Consider the following 6,900-nt stretch of genomic DNA (forward strand, 5'->3'; position numbering starts at 1 on the left):
TGGGAACGGGGAGGCGCCGGGAGGGAAGGGGGCACAGACCGTCCTCTGAGCCCCTCCGCGCTGCCCCGAGCTGTGCTCTTTATAACAAGCCAGTCGGGTGAGTACGCATCTCCCGAGCTGTGAGTGGTCGAGAGGATTACGGAACCCGAAGAGGAGGCTCCCCAAACGTATGGCTGTTTAGTCCCTGGGACTTGCGACCAATGTCGGACGGACGTCGGGGGCGGGGGGGGGGGGGCGCAGTCCTTGTGGGGCTGAGTCTCACCGGAGGGATCTGCACCAACTCCGGGCGTTAGTGTCAGGACAGGACCGAGCTGTGGGGCGCCCGGTGGACGTGTGAAAGCGGAGAACTGGGTGTGACGTCACATTCCCGCTGTCAGGAAGGGAAGAGACATCAGGCAGCCCCAGCACATGAACCTTTGGAAATGGATGTGAGAGAACAGGAAACCTGGGGTCTTGAGATGTGTGCTGATCCTCCCAATCAGCCCCCCACAGCTACCCCCCACTCAGCTCCCCCCCCACTCAGCTCCCCACCCACTCAGCTCCCCCCCACTCAGCTCCCCACCCACTCAGCTCCCCACCTACTCAGCACCTCTCCACTCACTCCCCCCAACTCACTCCCCCCACTCCGCATCCCCCCACTCAGCACCCCCCCACTCAGCTCCCACCCACTCACTCCCCCCAACTCACTCCCACCCACTCAGCTCCCAGTACAGTTTTCACAGCCACTGACCCACCACCACTCAGCTCCCCGCCCTTCACGTGTGCCCCGCCTGGTTCCCCCTAGGAGGGGCCAGGGCCACTGGCACCGAGTGTCCTGGCACCACGGGCTGCGAGGGGAAGAGCCGGGCCCCTGGTGCTCTGCCACACAGGAGCCCACAAATCACCCTCTTCCTTGGTTGTTGCTGAGGTCCGATGCTCGCTCTGCTAAACGTGTCTCCCGCTGCAGATGGAAACCGGCTTCTCTGTTGCTCATTCGGAGAAGGGAGCCTCCCTTGGAAGGCAGGTTGCAGTTATTAAGTCGCAGCCAAGGAAACGCGGCCAATATCTCGCGTTTGCGAGCCCGCCGGAGCGGCGCTATTAATTTGGAGTCTAGTACATCGAGGCCCCAGGAACCGGTCCTCCGTCTTGCCATGCCACCGCATTGCTGCTCAAGTGGGGACCCATTTTTCATCCAAATAATTCTTGGCTCTGTCAAAGTAATAATACAAACACCCCCCGCTTCTCAGCGTGAGTTCTGGCCAGGAACAGCCAGAAATGTTCTGCTCTTAAATTCTCCCCCTGAGCTAAGTAGGCCGGCATTCATCAAGGGGCACAGTCTGTTTCCTTCACACCGCTGGGCTGCCTTCCTGTGTTCATTCAGAGACCGAGCCTGTCTCCAGAGAAGAAAGGGAAGGAGAGAAGGAAGGGAGGGAGCGAGGACCGGAGCGAGGGAAAGGTGGTTGAATGCTCCCTCAGGACCCAGAGCATGGACTCCGACATTCTGACATCCAACAGGCCCGGATGGGGATGGGGGGTGGGGGGACAGGGAGCCACGGAGCCCTGAAATCCGCCCCGTGTCCTTTGACGGCTCAGAGGCTCAGTTTCCTCGAGTAGAAAATGCGAGTTATCCACATACCTTACAGGACTGTCAGAGGGAAAAGAATAGGAAAACAAGCCATTCCTTAACAAGGGGTGAAAGGCTTGAACGGACACTTCACCACAGTAAGGACATGGCTGGCCAGGAAGCGAATGACTAGATGTTCCCCACCGCCCGCCGCGAGGGAATGGCCGTGCACCCACAGGAGGCCCTGTGACAGCGAGAGACGGACAGGAGCGGACGCTTGCCCGGCCGCTTCGGAAGACAGTTTCCTACAAAGTCAGCGCCGGCTCCGGCCCGCGGCTCTGCTGGACGGGGGCCGAGTTCCCTGTGCAGGCCCGCGTGTGCCTGTGGGATGCTCAGCAGCGCTCCCCCCCACCCCCCAGGTGTGACAACCAAAGCGGCCGGGCATCGGTGAATGTCCCCTGAGAGTCAACGTCACCTGCACTGAGAGCCATCAAGTGAAAGGCACTGGGCATCTGAGCCAGGCTTCGCCTCCCCGGGCACCTACCCGAGAGAAATGTCCCCACAAAGGCCTGTTCTCTGACTCCAGGCAGCTCCAATGTCACTGCCCTGAACCAGAAACGACCCAAAGTCCCTCCGAGGTATGTGAGTAAAGCTGCGTGTGTGTTAGGCTGAGTGAAAGGAGCCAGACGCAAAAGGCAACACAGATGATTCCATTGGCATGACCATCTGGAAGAGGCAGAACTCGCTCTTTTGGAGAACAAGTCTCTGTGGTGACGGTGGTGGGGGAGGGGGCGGCCCGATTCCCAAGGGGCACCAGGGAATTTTATTTTTAATATGTATTTTTTTTATTGATTTCAGAGAGGAAGGGAGAGGGAGAGAGAGATAGAAACATCAATGATGGGAGAGAATCATTGATTGGCTGCCTCCTGCACGCCCCCGACTGGGGATCGAGCCCGAAACCTGGGCATGTGCCCTGACCTGGAATCGAACCGTGACCTCCTGGTTCATAGGTCGATGCTCAACCTCCGAGCCACACCTGCGGGCACGCCAGGGAATGCTTTAGCACAATGGAAATGCTCTGTATCTTGACTGTGGCAGGGACACATGGTAGGCGGTTGTCAAAACTCATAGAAATGTACAAGATAGGCTGTACAAGAAGTGGAGTGAATAATTCTATTATATGTAAATTATGCCCCAAGAAATCTGATCTCCAAAAAAAAAAAAAAGGGGAGAGAAGGAAGGAGGGGGGAAGGGAGATTGAAAATCACATCTCCCAGAGCCCAGATGACAAACACTCAACAAACCGAAGCATTCTAAATCACTCCTGTTCTAAAGGCAGAGACAAGAAGACAGGGACAGTTGGACAAGCACAGTGACCTGACAAGACCCAGCATTAGGACCCCATTTGGGGTGGAGAGCTGGGGGTCCCCACCAAAAATACTCTGACACCCCCCTCTACCCCCCCAAGAACACTTTCCTGACACCCTGCACGAAGGAGGCACGGTTCTGGAAGGTGAATGTCGGAGTCTCGGCCGGAGTGCCCCCCACCCCAACACATACATATTCAGATGGGAGAACATGGGGGGCTTGTTCTGAATAAACAGTGTCACGGGCCTAACCCAGAGGGCCCAGCAGACCCGAATCTCTTCCTCCTGCCGCGTCCAGGCTTGGATTTCCACTCCAGAGGGCGGGCGGGTTGTTCACCTGCCTGCACTGCCCCCACCCACGGGCAAGGCCTCTGAGACAGGAGGCCCACGGTACTTACCCTCAGCGCTTAGTACAGGGCGGAGGGCACACAGGAGGCGGAAACCCAAGGAATGCTCCATTCTCGGCCCCTTGATGAGTGAAGAAATGAAAGCTCGGATAAGCTCATCAATAAGCGCACGGATAAGCCGGTCAATGACACAGGCCTCAGCCCTGCTGATGACAGCCTCCGGTTTGCTCCGTGGGAACACCTGGAAAACTCCGCAAACAGGGTCGGCACCGAGAAAGCCAAGGCCCGATGGCTTCCCATCATCAGCTTGGGCGCCGTGTAGTTGCAGCCGGTCCGGGTTTCACAGCCCCTGAGCGGCCACGGTTCAGCATCCCCTTCCTTCCCCAGTCGGTGCGGACACGCCCTGGGCAGGCCCCGGGGACAGAGAGGCGGCCGGCGGTCAGTCCCAGGGCTGACCTTGGGAGGGAAGCTCAGGGCGCCGCAGCCAAGCACAGGGGGGCCTCACGGGAATCAATCTCCCCGCTCCTTCCCAGCGCGAGAAGGCAGCTGTAATCACAGATTTCCCCTCCAGCCTGGCCTGGCAAAGACCCCCTCCTTCTCATTTCACAGAAAAAGAAGAAAAGGTTCCCTGACTCTAACTCATTGGTTCTCAACCTTGGCTGCACATTAGAATCGCCTGGGAATCTTTTTAAAATCCTGATTTCTGGGCCTCATCCTCCGGAAATTCTGTTTCTTTGTTACTCATGTTGTGGCCCCACCCCATAACAAAGAAACAGAATTTCCGGAGGATGAGGCCCAGAAATCATGATTTTAAAAAGATTCCCGGGTGATTCTAATGTGCAGCCAAGGTTGAGAACCACTGCTGTAACTCCGTGGTCGGCAAACTGCGGCTGGAGAGCCACATGCGGCTGTTTGGCCCCTTGAGTGTGGCTCTTCCTAAGCCTCAGGAGTACCCTAATTAAGTTAATAACAATGTACCTACCTATATAGTTTAAGTTTAAAAAATGTGGCTCTCAAAAGAAATTTCAATCGTTGTCCTGTTGATATTTGGCTCTGTTGACCAATGAGTTTGCTGACCGCTGCGTCTAACTGGACCCAACTTCGAAGCAGAGAGAGATTACAAATCACGAGGTTCCCAGGACTGAGCTTCCCGCCCAATGGAAAGGCCAGTGGAAGTTGCCAGCTGAGGGAAGTTTCTGGATGATGGGTCATTATGTAAATTTTGGCACCAACTCTGAAGCTCCAAGCACTGAGGGAGGGCTGCTAGGACAAGATCCCTTTCCTTTCCACCTACTTATTTTAGGAACCAGTATATATATGGTTCATAAAATATGTTTTATTTATTTCAGAGAGAGAGGAAGAGAGAGGGGGAGATAGAAACATCAATGATGAGAGATAATCATTCATCAGCTGCCTCCTGCACGCCCCCTACAGGATTGAGCCTGAACCCCGGGCATGTGCCCTGACTGGGAATCGAACCATGATCTCTTGGTGCATGGGGTGACATTCAAGCAATTGAGCCACACCGGCCGGACATGAACAGTATATAGTTTTAACCTTACACTAAAAAACAGAAAAAATGACGCCGCCCGGTGGCTCACTGGGCACGAGTAGCACTCAGCCACGGCGCCTGAGCCGACGGTAGGAAGACAGTTTCCATCCATCTGGAGAGATGCAATTCTAACCAGTTTTGTTCTTATGCTTAATAATTACTTATAAAACTGTGTAATGAATTGGTTTTGATAAATGGGATACTCATAATTACACTGTTAGCTCAAACCAGAAAAAAAAAATTTTATTTTAATTCCAGAGCTTTATGGTCACAGGTAATTAAAAAATGTAATTTTAACTGATCCTTTCTGCTGAGAGAATTATGATGGGATAATTAATAAAATACTTTCAGGCATAACATATACTGCAGGAGTACACGATTCCGCGGGGGAAATGGAATGGAAATTCGGGTTCAAGGAGAGACACACGAGTTACAAAGTTGCTGGCTATTAAAAAGGAGCTGGTCCCTGGGTCCCACTGAACAACGATGGCCATCAAATCACTGTGGCATTTCGGTTTCCTTGGATACCTTTCCACAGGGTGACAGTTTTACTTTTTAAGTGTCAATATTTTACAATGCATAGCAAATGTTAGCCTCTGCAGCCATTTAAATTTATGAAAGATTTTTAGATGTCAATTAAAAATATGTGAGAGGGTACAAAGTATTTTAAATTCTTTGTAGTGGTGGAAGAAGGTACATAAGCAAATAATAATTAATAATAAAAATTTGTGCCCTCAGAGGACCCCTCAGACTCTTACCTTGAGACCACTAACTATTTTTTAAAAATATACTTTTATTGATTTCATAGAGGAAGGGAGAGGGAGATAGGAACATCAATGGTGAGAGAGAATCATTGATGGACTGCTTCCTGCAGGCCCTCTACTGGGGAACGAGCCCACAACCTGGGCATGTGCCCTTCACCGGAATTGAACCCGGGACCCTTCATTCCCAGGCTGACGCTCTATCCACTGAGCCAAACCAGCCAGGGCGAGACCATTAACTCTCGTTTTGCAAAAAGTGCTAACAAGTCTCCCTTTTCTAGCTTCCCAGCCGGCAGCTACTAGAAGAGGCAAAATAAAATAAAAATGGGGGGAAGGCGTCTGCCCGCAGGGATACCTACAGGTGGCAACAGTAGCTACCCAGTTAGGAGGGAGGACACAGAACCTGAGCGTCAGCTGTGCCTGGCTCTCTCAGGGTAGAACAGACACCTGTCAGGCTGGCCCAGTGACGGGGCTGCCCAGCAGGAACCGTGTGGTCACCATCGCTGTGTCGGCTACGAGAGACTGAGCCACAGTTCGAGGCACAGCTGGGCGATTGTGATACATTCTAGAGGCACTTCCACGAAAGGCCTCGCTCAGCTCGCGGCATCTCCCAGGGCAAGCGGCAATGCCCCAGGGAAAAGTACTCCAACAGAACCCGGTCGGCAAGGTGTGCTCGGGTGTGAGGTGGCCCTTCCAGCCCCAAGGACTCAGGGACCAGACACAAGCGCCGCAAGAAGGGGCTGGGGGTACAGGGAAGGCGTCAGATTCCCGTTCCCAGTGGCCTGGGCCAACGGGGACAACAGGTGTCTATCTCTGCAGCTTTCTAGGTGCCGGCAGCTTACAGGTTTTCCCTCAAAGACCCCTCACCACTATTTTACGGGGCAAAGGCCGCCCAATGACATCAGGTCTTAATCCCTGGAACCTGTCACTTTGCAAAGAAAAAGGGTTTTGGTGTTTTTTTTTTTTTAATGCAATGAAGTTCAGGGTATTGAGATAGGGGATGAGCCTGAGTTCTATCCTGTGGGCCCCAAATACAATCACAAGTGTCCTCATACGTGGGAGGCAGAGGGAGAGCTGACACAGGCAGAAAAGAAGGTGGCGTGAAGGCAGAGACAGGCGAGCCGAGGACCGCCAGCCACCGGGCATGTGCCCTGATCAGGAATCGAACCGTGACCCTCCCGGTTCATAGGTCAACGCTCAACCACTGAGCCACACCGGCCGGGCAATGCAGTGATTTTTGGCTCTTCTTTCAACTGCCACACAGAAGTACGTGCTTGGATTTGGGATGTAAGGGACATCTTTGTGGTGAACACAAGCACTAAAGTGATAC

This window comes from Myotis lucifugus, unplaced genomic scaffold, assembly GCF_000147115.1.
Source record: "Myotis lucifugus unplaced genomic scaffold, Myoluc2.0 scaffold_208, whole genome shotgun sequence".
Taxonomy (NCBI): Eukaryota; Metazoa; Chordata; class Mammalia; order Chiroptera; family Vespertilionidae; genus Myotis; species Myotis lucifugus.